The sequence below is a fragment of the Balaenoptera ricei genome, chromosome 8 (genome assembly GCF_028023285.1).
Source record: "Balaenoptera ricei isolate mBalRic1 chromosome 8, mBalRic1.hap2, whole genome shotgun sequence".
Taxonomy (NCBI): domain Eukaryota; kingdom Metazoa; phylum Chordata; class Mammalia; order Artiodactyla; family Balaenopteridae; genus Balaenoptera; species Balaenoptera ricei.
In genome coordinates, this window is record NC_082646.1 from 104,773,950 (window position 1) to 104,790,323 (window position 16,374).

Below are 16,374 nucleotides of genomic sequence, written 5' to 3' on the forward strand. Positions count from 1 at the left end.
GCATCTATTGAGATGATCATATGGTTTTTCTCCTTCAATTTGTTAATATGGTGTATCACATTGACTCATTTGCGTCTATTGAAGAATCCTCACATCCCTGGGATAAATCCCACTTGATGATGGTGTATGATCCTTTTAATGTGTTGTTGGATTCTGTTTGCTAGTATTTTATTGAGGATTTTTGCATCTGTATTCATCAGTGATATTGGTCTGTAATTTTCTTTTTTTGTAGTATCTTTGTCTGGTTTTAGTATCAGGGTGATGGTGGCCTCATAGAATGAGTTTTGGAGTGTTCCTTCCTCTGCGATTTTTTTGGAAGAGTTTGAGAAGGATGGGTGTTAGCTCTTCTCTAAATGTTTGATAGAATTCACCTGTGAAGCCATCTGGTCCTGGACTTTTGTTTGTTGGAAGATTTTTTATCACAGTTTCAATTTCATTACTTGTGATTGGTCTGTTCATATTTTCTATTTCTTCCTGGTTCAGTCTTGGAAGGTTATACCTTTGTAAGAATTTGTCCATTTCTTCCAGGTTGTCCATTTTATTGGCATAGAGTTGCTTGTAGTAGTCTCTTAGGATGCTTTGTATTTCTGCAGTGTCTGTTGTAACTTCTACTTTTTCATTTCTAATTTTATTGATTTGAGTCCTCTCCCTCTTTTTCTTGATGACTCTGGCTAATGGTTTATCAATTTTGTTTATCTTCTCAAAGAACCAGCTTTTAGTTTTATTGATCTTTGCTATTGTTTTCTTTGTTTCTATTTCATTTATTTCTACTCTGATCTTTATGATTTCTTTCCTTCTATTAAATTTGGGTTTTGTTTGTTCTTCTTTCTCTAGTTCCTTTAGGTGTAAGGTTAGATTGTTTATTTGAGATTTTTCTTGTTTCTTGAGGTAGGCTTGTATAGCTATAAACTTCCCTCTTAGAACCGCTTTTGCTGCATCCCGTAAGTTTTGGATTGTCGTGTTTTCATTGTCATTTGTCTCTAGGTATTTTTTGATTTCCTCTTTGATTTCTTCAGTGATCTCTTGGTTATTTAGTAACATATTGTTTAGCCTCCATTTGTTTGTGTTTTTTATGTTTTTTTCCCTGTAATTCATTTCTAATCTCATAGTGTTGTGGTCAGAAAAGATGCTTGATATGATTTCAATTTTCTTAAGTTTACTGAGGCTTGATTTGTGACCCAAGATGTGATCTATCCTGGAGAATGTTCCGTGTGCACTTGAGAAGAAAGTGTAATCTGATGTTTTTGGATGGAATGTCCTATAAATATCAATTAAATCTATCTGGTCTATTGTGTCATTTAAATCTCCTGTTTCCTTATTTATTTTCATTTTGGATGATCTGTCCATTGGTGTAAGTGAGGTGTTAATGTCTGCCACTATTATTGTGTTACTGTCAGTTTCCTCTTTTATGGCTGTTAGCAGTTGCCTTATGTATTGAAGTGCTCCTAAGTTGGGTGCATATATATTTATAATTGTTATATCTTCTTCTTGGGTTGATCCCTTCATCATTATGTAGTGTCCTTCCTTGTCTCTGGTAACATTCTTTATTTAAAAGTCTATTTTATCTGATATGAGTATTGCTACTCCAGCTTTCTTTTTTTTTTTTTTCCAGCTTTCTTTTGATTTCCATTTGCATGGAATATCTTTTTCCATCCCCTCACTTTCAGTCTGAATGTGTCCCTAGGTCTGAAGTGGGTCTCTTGTAGACAGCATATATATGGGTCTTGTTTTTGTATCCATTCAACAAGCCTGTGTGTTTTGGTTGGAGCATTTAATTCACTCATGTTTAAGGTAATTATTGACATGTATGTTCCTATGACGATTTTCTGATTTGTTTTGGGTTTGTTTTTGTAGGTCCTTTTCTTCTCTTGTGTTTCCCACTTAGAGAAGTTCCTTTAGCATTTGTTGTAGAGCTGGTTTGGTGGTGCTGAATTCTCTTAGCTTTTGCTTGTCTGTACAGCTTTTGATTTCTCCATCAAATCTGAATGAGATCCTTGCCGGGTAGAATAATCTTGGTTGTACGTTCTTCCCTTTCATCACTTTAAGTATATCATGCCACTCCCTTCTGGCTTGTAGAGTTTCTGCTGAGAAGTCAGCTGTTAACCTTATGGGAGTTCCCTTGTATGTTATTTGTCATTTTTCCCTTGCTGCTTTTAATAATTTTTCTTTGTCTTTAATTTTTGCCACTTTGATTACTATGTGTCTCGGCGTGTTTCTCCTTGGGTTTATCTTGTATGGGACTGTCTGCACTTCCTGGACTTGGGTGGCTATTTCCTTTCCCATGTTAGGGAAGTTTTTGACTATAATCTCTTCAAATATTTCTCGGGTCCTTTCTCTCTCTCTTCTCCTTCTGAGACCCCTATAATGCGAATGTTTTTGCGCTTAATGTTGTCCCAGAGGTCTCTTAGGCTGTCTTCATTTCTTTTCATTCTTTTTTCTTTATTCTGTTCCGCAGCAGTGAATTCCACCATTCTGTCTTCCAGGTCACTTATCCGTTTTTCTGCCTCAGTTATTCTGCTATTGATTCCTTCTAGTGTAGTTTTCATTTCAGTTATTGTATTGTTCATCTCTGTTTGTTTGTTCTTTAATTCTTCTAGGTCTTTGTTAAACATTTCTTGTATCTTCTCGATCTTTGCCTCCATTCTTTTTCCGAGGTCCTGGATCATCTTCACTATCATTATTCTGAATTCTTTTTCTGGAAGGTTGCCTATCTCCACTTCATTTAGTTGTTTTTCTGGGGTTTTATCTTGTTCCTTCATCTGGCACATAGCCCTCTGTCTTTTCATCTTGTCTCTCTTTCTGTGAATGTGGTTTTTGTTCCACAGGCTGCAGGATTGTAGTTCTGGTAGCCTTTTAAAAAAAATTTATTTTATTGAAGTATAGTTGATTTACAATGTTGTTTTATTTTCTGCTGTACAGCAAAGTGATTCAGTTATGCATATATACACATTCTTTTTCATATTCTTTTCCATTATGGTTTATCACAAGGTATTGAATATAGTTCCCTGTGCTATACAGTAGGACCTTGTTGCTTATCATTCTATATACAATAGTTTGCAACTGCTAATCCCAAACTCCCAATCCAACCCTCCTTCCTCTCCTCCCCCTCGACAACCACAAGTCTGTTCTCTATGCCTGTGAGTCTGTTTTTGTTTTATATTATAGATAAATTCATTTGTGTCATTTTAGATTCCACATATAAGTAATATCATATGGTATTTGTTTTTCTCTTTCTGACTTACTTCACTTAGTATCAAATGGCATTATTTCATTTTTTTATGGCTGAGTTGTATTCCACTGTAGATAGATAGATAGATAGAGATAGATGGAGGCAGATAGATGATAGATAGATAGATAGATAGATCACATCTTCTTTATCCATTCTTCTGTCGATGGACATCTAGGTTGTTCCCATGTCTTGGCTATTGTGAATAGTGCTACTATGAACAAAGGGGTGCATGTATCTTTTTGAATTATAGTTTTTTTTCATTTCAGAGATAATTTCAATAGTTTTTCTCATGTATCAGTTCCAAATATATTAGGTATCATCCATCATTTTTTCAAACTTTGCAACCTGCAGTCAAATATATGGATTATGTATAGTACAAACAGCCCCCTATATCAGTCACCTTCAGTTGGAAAGTGTTCCTCCCTAAAAACAGAATAAAGGAGCTTGCCTGGTGGCGCAGTGGTTAAGAATCTGCCTGCCAATGCAGGGGACACGGCTTCGACCCCTGGTCTGGGAAGATCTCACATGCTTCAGAGCAACTAAGCCCGTGCACCACAACTACTGACCCTGTGTTATAGAGCCTGCAAGCCACAACTGCTGAAGCCCATGCGCCTAGAGCCTGTGCTCTGCAACAAGAGAAGCCACCGCAGTGCGAAGCCTGCGCACGGCACCGAAGAGTAGCCCCCACTTGCCGCAACTAGAGAAAGGCTGCGTGCAGCAACAAAGACCCAACGTGGCAATAAATAAATAAATAAATAAATAAAAACTCACCTTCCAGGTAAGGGATTACTGCATATGTTTTGTAGAGGGAAAAAAGGCAAAGTATTTATAAATATGAATTCACCTCTAACCAAGACAAGGTATATATTCATTACTTGTATAACGTGAAGATCACCCTGTTTTTGTCTTCTCTAGTGAAAAGTAAAATATTTCACTTCAAGCATGAATAGATGAAGTGTTGGCATGCTTACGGAAGTTGTGAGCAATAAACAGTTCAAGATACTTCAAAGGTAAGAAATCCAGTTTTCATCTAGATAAAGCGCTATGCTCTTAATTGTTGCAAAATGGCCAGTAACATTTTCAATTTTAGTTCACATTATGTCAAAAGTTTGCATGTTCATTCGCTGATTTATTAGGTAACAAAATAACAGGTTCATAGTATATTACAGCGTATGGAAGTCAACTGTCTTCCCAAAGGAAACCAAGATCTACAACTTATAATACTTGTAGGAAACCAAAAACCAGCTCAACAGCAAAACACCATATCGACCCTTTTAATAAAAGGTACCAATACTCAAATGATTTAATAAATACGTATATAACAAAAGTGAAAAAAGTAAAAGGAACTATGGTGAGATGAGGTTCTTCCAAAAAACTCCATCTTGTCAAGCATCCTGGGAGTCTGAGCCAAAGAAACGCCATTGTGTTCATCCCTCCGCCTGCCCACTGACACTTCCTTTGACCTAGCTGTATCCCCAGCTTAACTCCAGTATCTCCTCTAGGGAAGGTTTCATGTTAGCCCTGGGACTTGCCAGGGCCTCAGTACACAGACTGAAATGCTAAAACGTGAACAGTAGTACCATGTGACAGATGGGAGGAAAGGTGCAGCGCCTTCGTTCTTCCTGGGGAAGGCGGGTGTTGGTGCCGCCTGACTAAGGAGAACTGGGTGGAAGGCAGTCCCTGTGGTGTCTCAGCCCTGCCACCACTGACTGCGAAACACCAGCAGGATCAGAAAGATACCTTGGAAAGCTTAGCAGTGCCGGATGAAAGACAGCTACAACTCACAGGACAGAAGAAAAGCATCACTAAAAACAAAGAGCACAGAGCTATTTTCCTGAAACTTGGTTTTGGTAGAAAGATAAGAAAAGCAGCTTTCCACTGTACACAAAAGCTTCCTCCTCTCGGCTTTGCCTGCCCTGAGCTCCACACCTCCTCAGCCCCTGGAATTCTAACACCGGCAAGGTTACTCACTTTTAAGCATTTTCACTCGTACAAACTTAAAGCTATAGTTGCAGCTCTAAAATGTGAGCATCTACCCCATTCTTCTGTCCTTCTGTCGGAAAAGAGGCAGAGAAGCTAAAAACGGGGAGCAATGTTTCCAGCGACAAGTTAAAGGAATGCATTGAAAGGAGACCCTGGAAGCCATTGAGGAAGATTAGCAAAGACCCCAAATAGACTTGTGGACGTTCGTAAGAAATGTCATTCTAATTCAGCTAGACACAGCCAGTGGCACAGCATGTACCCGATCCTAAAATTAGCAAATGTTATTCCTCTAAACCTTGTTACAATCTGACTGCAGTTAACTCTACCTCAGACTAACATGAAACCCAGGGTAGTGCTTCATGTAGAAAAACAAAGGTGGAGAGAGTCACACAGCCAGACCTCTGAGACTCAGAATAACACCACTGGTGGGCCGCTGGGGAGGAGGGACGTCTGCAAAGAAACCAGGTAAGAGTGCTTTGAACATTTCCCCACTTGAATTAGTCTCACAGTCCTTTAACTTATTCTCTTGACGGATAGAATAAAATATATCCAGATTCTGAATTTTTTGATATACCCGATAGCAGGCCATAGCATTCGTCAATAGCTTGGGCATCTACTTTCTCTACAATGTCATCATCAAACAAAAGCCAGAAGCCATGACTTTTCACAATAGTAATATAATGCCCAAGATTAGGACCACTGCCGTAGTGAACCACCACCGTAGTGAACCACCACTGCGACCAGGTCGTACATGTGGTCCAGGTTCACCGCCTCGTGGGAGGTGTTGAAGAGCCGGACTTCCAGCAAGAAGACCACCCGGTAAGATAGCTTGGTGTACCTGAGGAGCTGCTTCATATACTTGGATCGCTTGAGGTGCAGGGCCAAAATCATAGGCAGCTTTTTGACTTCTCATCCTTTTCTGGGCTTCCTGTTTATTGCAGTGCATTTCACAATCATACTTCTGTTCACTACACAGTGTTTCTGTGTTGCTGAAGTCTCTTAGACAGTGGGTAATAGATGTATTCTGCTCCACGTCCACAGAAAGGTCAAGAAAATCTTCATCTTTGTAAATAACAGTGTCACAGTTCAGGCATCGAGTTTCATTGGTGAACGTTCCCTGAAAAACCTCAGGGACCCAGTTCTGGTTTATTATTCTCCACATGTTTGTTCATGTTGCCATTTTTTAGTTTTCCATTTTTTTTTACTTTACTCTTTATTTTTTTGGCCACGCTGGGCAACACGTGGGATCTTAGTTCCCTGACCAGGGATTGAACCCACATCCCGTGCATTGGAAGCATGGAGTCTTGACCACTGGACCACCAGGGAAGTCTTTAATTTTCCATTTTGTTTCTCTTGTTTCTTCTCTTCCTGCTGGATGTCCAGTGTTTAGCAAATAATTTTAAAATTTGTGAGCATCCTGCTGCCTGTAGTTATGAAAGAGATTGTTTCCTTTTCTCAGCCTCGAAATGAACTTCTTTGGTGGGATCACGCTGACCTTCTTCTTCTGCGTGGTGGTGCTGTAGAAAAGGTCTGCCAGGCATGTCAACAGGTTTTCCTTATTTTTTTCCTGGACCTTGTATGCCAGCGCATTCTCCCAGAACAGCCAGCGGAAGTACAAGGCCTGAAGCATGGAGTTACAGTATCATGTGTTTCCAAAGTTGACCAATCCGAAGTAGTGTTCGTTGATTGGAAACTGCTCTGGACCACTGTCTTTTTCCAGAGCAGAGGCATTGGTGCCCATATTACAGATGCAGACGATGTTTCAGACAGTCATTAGTCTAAAGGTCACAGCAATCCCGCACCGCCATCTTTATAAGGTGAATACAGGACCGGCCATGGTGGAGCTTTTGCAGGGAGGCCAGGCGCGGTGGTGGTGGCCTGAATTATAGTTTTGTCTGGATATATGCCCAGGAGTGGGATTGCTGGATCATATGGCAACTTTATTTTTAGTTTTTGAGGAACCTCCATACTGTTTTCCATAGTGGCTACACCAATTTACATTCCCACCAATGGTGTAGGAGGGTTCCCTTTTCTCCACACTCTCTCCAGCATTTGTTATTTGTAGACATTGGTAGTCTTGACTCCTGCCGAAAAGAAGCTTAGGGTGGAAGGGGAGTCCTTGATATTTAGGTGTCCTCTAGTGGTGGAAGAAAACCACTGGAGTACCACCTGGAGATCTCATGGACTCATGACAGTTTCATATGGACAGAGCTCCACAGTCATTCGAATGCAGCCTGCATGTTCATTGTGACATAGAGAGGGATTTATATAATTTTCTTAGCCCTTGTTTTTTTTTTTTTTTTAAAGATTTATTTATTTATTTATTTATTTATTTATTTATTTATTTATGGCTGTGTTGGGTCTTCGTTTCTGTGCGAGGGCTTTCTCTAGTTGTGGCAAGCGGGGGCCACTCTTCATTGCGGTGCGCGGGCCTCTCACTATCATGGCCTCTCTTGTTGCGGAGCACAGGCTCCAGATGCGCAGGCTCAGTAATTGTGGCTCACGGGCCTAGCTGCTCCGCGTTAGCCCTTGTTTTGCCACTGGATTTGTATATGACTGTGCCAGGGCTCTGGAGTTGGGAAGGGATATATGATGTAATGAGCTGTTTAAGACTTTGCATACCTATTGGAAATTTTGCCCCATAAATTGAGACCTTTGGCCCAAGTCACTGTTGAGTAGAATTCTCCTAAAGTGACTGTATACTGAAGTAAATGGAGTAACACGTCAACAATAAGATGCTCTGGGTAAAGGTATACAGGTGTTCTTCTAGCATATACATCATTGCAACGTTTCTGTAAGCTTGAAATTATTTCCAAATGCAAAGTTAAAAATTTTATTCCCGAGACATAATGTATTGTGATGAACACAAGTTATGCCTTCTTGAAAGAGGAGGCCTTAGACTGTCCAGAGAGAGTACCTGATATATCTGGGCCATGAGAGTACCCCATTGATGGGAGATGGTGTATGAAGTCAATTTACAAGCAGACAAAGTGTCCCCAAACTCTGGGTTGTATCCCACTGGTACCTGGACTGGAGTCCCAGCATTATGAAGCTCACAATTAGCACAGTGCACACAATGAGAAACGGTTTTGGAGAATTCAGGAGCAAACCAGGCATTTCTGATATTTTCCTACCTTCTTCCTATGTTAGGACACAGAAAAGAGATGCGTGATAGGATCACACTTCAAGGCAAGAGTTGGTGAACAAGGTGAAAGAAACCGTCTCCGGTGCCCAATGGCCTTTTCGGTAACCTGGGCCTCCCTCTGCAGCTCACGGCTTGTAGCAAGAAGTCTGAGCTGCATTAAGTGTAGGAGGGCGGCTGGCAGGTGGCCTGTGGGAGGAGTAGGCAGTGGTACATCAACCCACACATCTCCTTGATGAACCTCAGGGCATAAATCTTGTAGGGACAACCGTGCACAATGGCAATTAAAGACGTAATAAATGGCTTTGAGGAGTTTACAACATAAAATACATTGATGTTCTGTGTACCAGTACAGATGCTTACAACTTTGGATAAAGACCCAGCATATAAATTTTTGATACTTCTTAAATATATGATATAAAATGTTATTGTTAAGTGCATCTCTTAACGAGCAGAAAGAGGACCTTCTTTGATTTTTTATATCCATGGGTAACATCATTTATTGCTAAAAAGAGGCAATTTTATTCATGTTTTTCATCCTTATAGATGTCAATTCTGAAAACACTTGTCACATGAATGTGCAGATGTGAAAAGAATAAAATTGTGGTAGTGATGTCACTCTATAATAAATCACTCAAAGTTTCAATTTTTTTTTCAATTTTTTTTTTTTTTTTTTTTTTTTGGCGTGCGGCTTGAGGGATCTCAGTTCCCTGACCACAGATCGAACCCCGACCCCTGGCAGTGGAAGTGCAGAATCCTAACCACTGGACCACCAGGGAAGTCCCTCAAATTTATTCTTAATGATTTATCATCCAGGCTAAATTAGGTCCTCCTTTGATTTTACTAAGAGCAAGGAATTAGCAACCGCTTTCTACAGAAAAAATTTTCTGTACCACAAAATAAATTGTTATTTTTTTTGAAGTCTGGAGATTTGTACATCAGAGTCAATGGTCTGTACAAAGATTCTGACGGATGACAGTATGTCTTCTGTCTTTGTGAAAGAGGAGGCAGGAAACGAGAGTCAGTGTGACCACACTTGTGTATGTGGTAAAAGGATGTGTAGATGTTCGATCTAGAAGTGACCCCTTAAGAGTTTTCATCCTCCTGGTATGTGTTGGCCAATTAGAAGACCAAATCCTTAGAGGAGCCCTGAGATTTCAACCTCAACCAGAAGGGACATATGTGACCAGAGTATACCGCTAAGGACAGGAATCCAGAGATCCTGTGTGTCTTGGGATAAATAATATCTATCTCCACCCACCACCCTCCTATACCCTTAGTTCCAAGAATTAGTACTGAGGATATTAAAACCACAATAACAGTCACTTAGACATGACCATAAAACAATAAATTAAGCGATCTCATCTTAACTGAGAAAAATCCCCAGTGCAACCAGAGCCAAATCCTGAAGCACTCTTTGTTTACATTTAAGATAAATAAACATTCCTCCTTGGCAGAGTCAGGTAGACTCTGTTTGATATTTGACTTTGGGAAGGAGGTGATTTACTTTGTTTAACTTAGTACTTACAATCTTTTCCCTTTTGTTACGTAAGTGTAGTAGCTGACATTTACTGTCAGACACTGTGCTGGACATTTTTTCCAGTATCAATGCATGTACCTTAAGACAAATTGTATGAGGTAAGCAGTATTATGTCACCTTATTTTACAGATGGGGAAATGGAGGCTGGGGAGGTAAGCACCTTGCTGGTGTCCCCGCAAGTAGAAAGCGTCAGAGCTGGGCTTGAACCCAGGTAGCCTGGGACCAAAGTTGGGTCCCTCCTCTCAACTCAATAAGTGAGTACATGCTAATTTTGAGAGAGCCAAACAATCCAAATAGTACTTTAGAATTCATAACAGAACATAAATCTATCACATTGGGATTCTGATGTGGGCAGCATTGAATTTTTAGAATCATTGGAAAACAGTTGACATCTTTAAATTTTTCAGTATTTCCTTTAGGAACAAAGTATGTGCCTCTGTTGATTCAGATCCCATTTATACCTGTGAGTAAAGTTTCATGATTTTTGTCCTTAAAAGTCTGCATATTTCTGGTAGGTATATTTCAATATTTACACAGCTGCTGTTGTTTCTGTTGCTAATTATTGTATTTTCCATGATGTTCTGTAATGGTAACAGCTGGTTTATAGAAAAGGAATCAATTTTTGTACATTGTCAATATATTCAGCTAACTTTGTGAATTCTTATCAGTTCTGATGGTTTTTTTTCAGTGGATTCTCTTAGATTTCCCTGGTCATTGATCAATATAAATAGTGACTAATTCATTGGCATTTTTTTAATATGGACTTTTTCCCCTTGTTTGAAGAGAGTATTTGTAGAAGCACGTTTTCCTCTTTTTTTTCCCTTTGTTGTTGTTGTTTTTTTTGGTTTTTTTTCTAATTTGGCTGCATCAGGTCTTAGCTGCGGCACGCTGGATCTTCATGGTGGCATGCGGGATCTTTCACTGCAGCTCACAGGCTCCTTTGTGCGGAACGCGGGCTTCTCTAGTTGCGGCTCACGGGCTCTAGAGCACAGGCTCAGTAGTTGCAGCACGCAGGCTTAGCTGCCCCATGGCATGTGGGATCTTAGCTCCCCAACCAAGAATCGAACCCACATCCCCTGCATTGGAAGGCAGATTCTTAACCACTAGACCACCAGGGAAGTCCCTCCCCTTCTTTGATAGACTTTACTTTTTACCATGGTTTCGGGTTCACAACAAAGTTGAGCTGAAAGTACAAAGAATTCCCATATACCTCCTCCTCACAAACATGCACAACCTCCTCCACTATCAACATCCAACCAGAGTGGTCCAGTTGTTACAACTGAGGAACCTACAGGGACTCATCAACATCACCCAAAGTCCATAGTGTACATTAAGGGTTCACTCTTGGTGTTGTACATTTTATGCATTTTGTGCAATGTATAATGATATGTACCCACCATGATAGAACAGGAGTTTCACTGCCCTAAATATCCTCTGTGCCCTTCCTATTCATCCATCCTCTCCCCAGCCCCTGGCAACCACTGATCTTTCTAATGTCTCCATAGTTTTGACTTTTCCAGAATGTCTGCCACTGGATGCAGAGATCCAGGAGAGCCCTAAGGCCCTTAGAGATGCTGGAGCCACTCAACGGAAGAAGTCTGGGTCCCTGAATGACCGCACGTGTTCAGGATGTGTCATGAACAGGCCACTGGGAGCAATCTGCTCCAGGTGAGTGTAATAATTATCTAGAATGTCCATCAGGGAGGAGTAGGTAATCAGTGATATTCTTTAGAAAAACTAGCTCATGGTGCTAATATAAGGCAGCTGACTTTTGTTCCATTTTATGATCATTTAAAACTTCTCCGCAGACAGCGCACCCCTTCATTGCACACTCCCTGTGGGAACACTCCCACTGCCCCACCCTCAGAATTCCAGCTTGTCATGCAACATCTCCCCTGTCCTGGCCAATCATGTTGGACTGAGATGTAATAAAAAAAAAAACATTATTTTTAAAATCGCTGAGATAATTTAAAAAATAACTAGAAAGATGGGGATACATATGTATTTTGGAGGTCACGGAAGGTGATCAGAGACTCAGAAAGAACTAATGCAACCAAATCAAAGAAATTGCCCACTTGGTCCTGACTCTGAGCAGTGTATTTTCCAAAAACACACAGTCCAACAACTGAAGAGTATTTTAAATAACTATTTTTAAGTGCATTTTTAACACATAAGAATATGCAGTGTGCAGCTCTTCTTAAATCCTGTTCTACTCTCTCTTCAGTTTTTCTTTCTTCTTTGGTCTTTACCCAGATGACTCTTTCTCAATGAGAAAAGTAGCATTGTTTACATTTTCCCAAGTCTCTTTAATGTCTGGCTCAAAAGAAGGCAGCTGAATTCATAAATATGCTTCAGTCTTTACTCTGTTGCAATATCACATGTCATGTAGCCTCTGGAAAATTCCACTGTACACTTGTGAGAGATTGATGTGAGCAAATAACATTGTTGTATTATTTTTTAAATAATTTTATCCTCTCTGATCCCCTGAAAGAGTCTTAGTGTCCCCTCAGCAGTCCCTAGAACTGCTGTAGTACGTAAATATATGTGTGTATATATAGTAAATTTTTTCTTCATACCAATAAATGAAAGCCAGAGAGGAGTCTTGGTTCAAAAGGTTAAAGATATATATACAGGAGTTCCAGAAATAATATCAAAATTTTTAATTAACAAATGAATAGGGCTTCCCTGCTGTCGCAGTTGTTAAGAATCTGCCTGCTTTAAGCCCTGGTCCTGGAAGATCCCACATACCTCGGAGCAACTAAGCCCGTGCGCCACAACTACTGAGCCTGCACTCTAGAGCCCACGAGCCGCAACTACTGAACCTGCATGCCACAACTACTGAAGCCCATGCGCCTAGAGCCCATGCTCCACAACAAAAGAAGCCACTGCAATGAGAAGCCTGCGCACCTCAACGAAGAGTAGGCCCCGCTCACTGCAACTAGAGAAAAACCCGTGTGCAGCAACGAAGACCCTATGCAGCCAAAAATAAATAAATAAAATAAAATAAAAATTTTTTTAATTTAAAAAAAAGCAAATGAATACAGAAAACCTCATAATTACATGAATAGATTAAAGTTAATCTATTAGATAAATTCTGGTGAACTTTCTTAGTAAAACTGTAAGTAAGAAGGGAGGAAAACTATTTGAACCAATATAATCATTTTTCAAAGTCAACAGCAAACATCACTGTGAAATAATGAGTGCTAAATGTGCTTCCATTAAAATCGGGGAAAACAAAAATGCCCGATATGTTCATTATTAGTCAACATTGATTTGTAAGTTCTAAGTGTCACACTAAAATGAGAGGAGGAAATAATCATAAATAATTCCAAAGATGAGATTAAAAAAATGTTTGCTTGCAGACAATATTTTTCTTTCACCAGGAGATATGAGACATACAGAGTACTACTAGAAATATTAAAATAATAAGGTAAGCTGCTTTGTAAGTGGCTGGATACATGCTTGATATATAAAAATTACAACAGATTTTATAAGATGTATGAGATAGCCATTGAGAATTAGACAGGAAAAAGATAGCCCATTTGCAAAAGTGACAAATTCATAAAATCCCTAAAAACAAATCTGACAAGTACGGTACATATGTGCCTTTAGAAGACTAATTATAAAAATGTCCATCTTTCCAAAACTGATATATAAATGTAATGCGCTTTAAACCTGAATTCCACTGTGGTTTTATCAGGAACCGGATAAAATTATTTTTAAATTCATATGGAAGAATATATGTCTGAAAATAACCAAGAAGTTTGGGAAAAACATTGAATGGTCACTTGCTGTGTCAGATATTAAAACTTACTAAAAAAATTCACCTTGATCCAGGTTAGTGTTGGCACAGAAATGGCAACTGTGCCGTGGAACATGATAGCTTAAAAATGGATCCATAGGGACTTCCCTGGTGGTGCAGTGGCTAAGACTCCACACTCCCATTGCAGGGGGTCAGGTTCGATCCCTGGTCAGGGAACTGGATCCCACATGCCGCAACTAAGACCCAGCACAACCAAATAAATAAATAAATATTTTTAAAAAATGGATCTATACATCTAGGGAACTTAATATATAGCATAAACGATGTTACAATTCAGTAGTTAAAAGATCATTTATCTTTTGGTCAGACAATGCTAATAACCATCTGGAAGAAAGAAAAGGAGACTTCTACCTTTTACTGTATAAAAATCTTTAACTGGAAACAGACTTACAGATATTAAAAACAAACTTATGGTTACCAAAGGGGAAACATGGCGGCTGGGGGGATAAATCAGGAGCTTGGGATTAACAAGCACATACTACTATATATAAGATAGATAAGCAAAAAGGACCTATGTAGCACAGGGAACTCTACTCAATATTCTGTGATAATGTTATGAAAAAAGAATCTGAAAAAGAATGAATATATGTATATGTATAACTGAATCACTTAGCTGTACACCTGAAACTAACACAACATTGTAAATCAACTATACTCCAATAAAATTTTTAAAAAATAGAATGGATGACCACTCTTACATCATAAATAAATAAAGTGTAAGAAATTATTGCTAAAATAGTTGGGGAGGAAGCCAGATTGCATGGGGATGGGGGGGCGAATGGAAGGTGAAAAAGTGGACCGGTCGCTGGGAGGTTAAGAAGTGAACACCCTCTGGGGTCTTGTGATGGTTGTTCAGCACGTTGGTCAACAGAACTGAACAGTGTGCTGTTTCCTGGAATATTGCACCCTAGAATAATTGAGGACAATACACATTTATATAAAACTAAGAGAATTGTCCAGCCAGACCTTGGAGAGTCCCTCCACCAGGAAAGCTCATCTCCCAGATGCCTGGTGCTCTCTCTCACTCCTTCAAATCTGGGCTGAAACATTACCTCTTCAGTGAGGCCATTTGCGTCCACCTGTTCTGTGTTGTTTCTCAGCCTGTGGATAGTGATGCTGTCGGCTAGGAATGCCTGGGGTACTCCCCTGGGCCCATAGTACTTGGGTGGATCCCCCCCCAGACTTGTCCCCACCGGAGCTAATCTCGTGGTTGGAACAGCCCTTGTGGTTCTTATTATGATTGCAAGATGTACCTCAGCAACAACCATCAGGGAATTTGGAAGAACAAGGTTTATTACTCACATGTCCTGGAGGGGACACTGCATGCCCCGGGCCACGTATAGAAGTCATGGGTGGAGAGAGAGAGAATTCAGACCTGGGGTTCTGTGTTATTGGAGCTGAGGGTGGGGTGGCTAGGGTTTTGTGGGTCACTCTTTAATGAAGAATTTAAAACATAAGAGCAGGAATGAGGGCGTTGGAAGGAAGGGGCAGGATCACTCAAGCAGTCACTTACTTAGGTCCCCCAGAGCTTTCTAGATGGGGACCTTCATGGGTGGGAAGGTCTGGCTCTTTATCTAGTTGTGTAGCCGGTAATATGTTTATTCGAGTTGGATGTCTTTGAAATGGAAGCCTTGGCAATCAAAACTTAATGTCAAGCACTTACATTAAATTAAATCACTAATTAAATCACTAATTAAATCACTCCTAATTAAATTAAATCACTCCTAATTAAATCACTCCTACACCCTACTTTTATTTTTCTCCATAGCACTTATTGCCTTCTAATATACCATATATTTTACTTCCTTATTTGGTTTATTATTTCTCTCCCCTCGCTAAAACATGAGCTTCAGGAAGGCAGGGATTTTTGTCTGTTTTCTTCACTGATGTATCCACAGTGACAAGAACAGTGCCTGACATGAAACGCGTGTTTGACAGGAGGTTTATGCGTGAATGGCCGTGACTGCAGGGAGGACCCAGACAAAGAACGACTGATGAGGGAAACGGGCTCCTGGGCAAGTCCAGGTCAGAGATGATGAGGAAGTGGCAACGGAACTGAAGAGAAGATGGATTCCAGAGTCCAGGCTCAAGAAAATCACCATCCGCAAAGAAAAGGGAACTCCAGTGTGATCTGACTTGCGTTACACTTTATGATCACTCTCCTGGACACTATCAATAGGTTTACTGCGAACTGTGAGAAGCAGAACAGAACCAATGCGAGCTGGAAGCATGCAAGTGATTCCCTTCAGTAGGGGAGCAAAGCCTTCCCTATGAGGGGGCCCAGCAATGCCACTGACCATGAGGCTCATAGAAATATCACTCCCAGAAGAACTTGTGTTCCACTGGGGATTGAGATTCTATGTGGCTATGATAAAGGAAGGAGACCATAATTATGGAATTTCACCTAACAGCCAATATGGGTGGAGAAGAGATGAATCTAGTGGAGGGGCATGTCAAGGAATAAAACAGATGTGTATGAGTCCTCTTCATTGGTGCACATAAATGACCATATACATGGGAACACAAACAAACAAGTGTTTTCCTGAGATTCAGGGTTATGGGCATAGAGGAATAGGGAGAATGTGGGTGTCAGTGTCCGTGGACTAGGTGGGATTCCAGGAGAGCACTGGACATCTTCCTTCTCGTGGTAACGACTG

At 40.2% G+C, this 16,374-nt stretch overlaps 1 pseudogene; it reads right to left on the bottom strand.

Moving 5' to 3' along the window:
* Positions 1-5,730: 5,730 nt before the first annotated feature.
* LOC132370031 (ubiquitin carboxyl-terminal hydrolase 46-like) lies at positions 5,731-6,982 on the bottom strand (annotated as a pseudogene).
* Between the last annotated feature and the right edge of the window lie 9,392 nt (positions 6,983-16,374).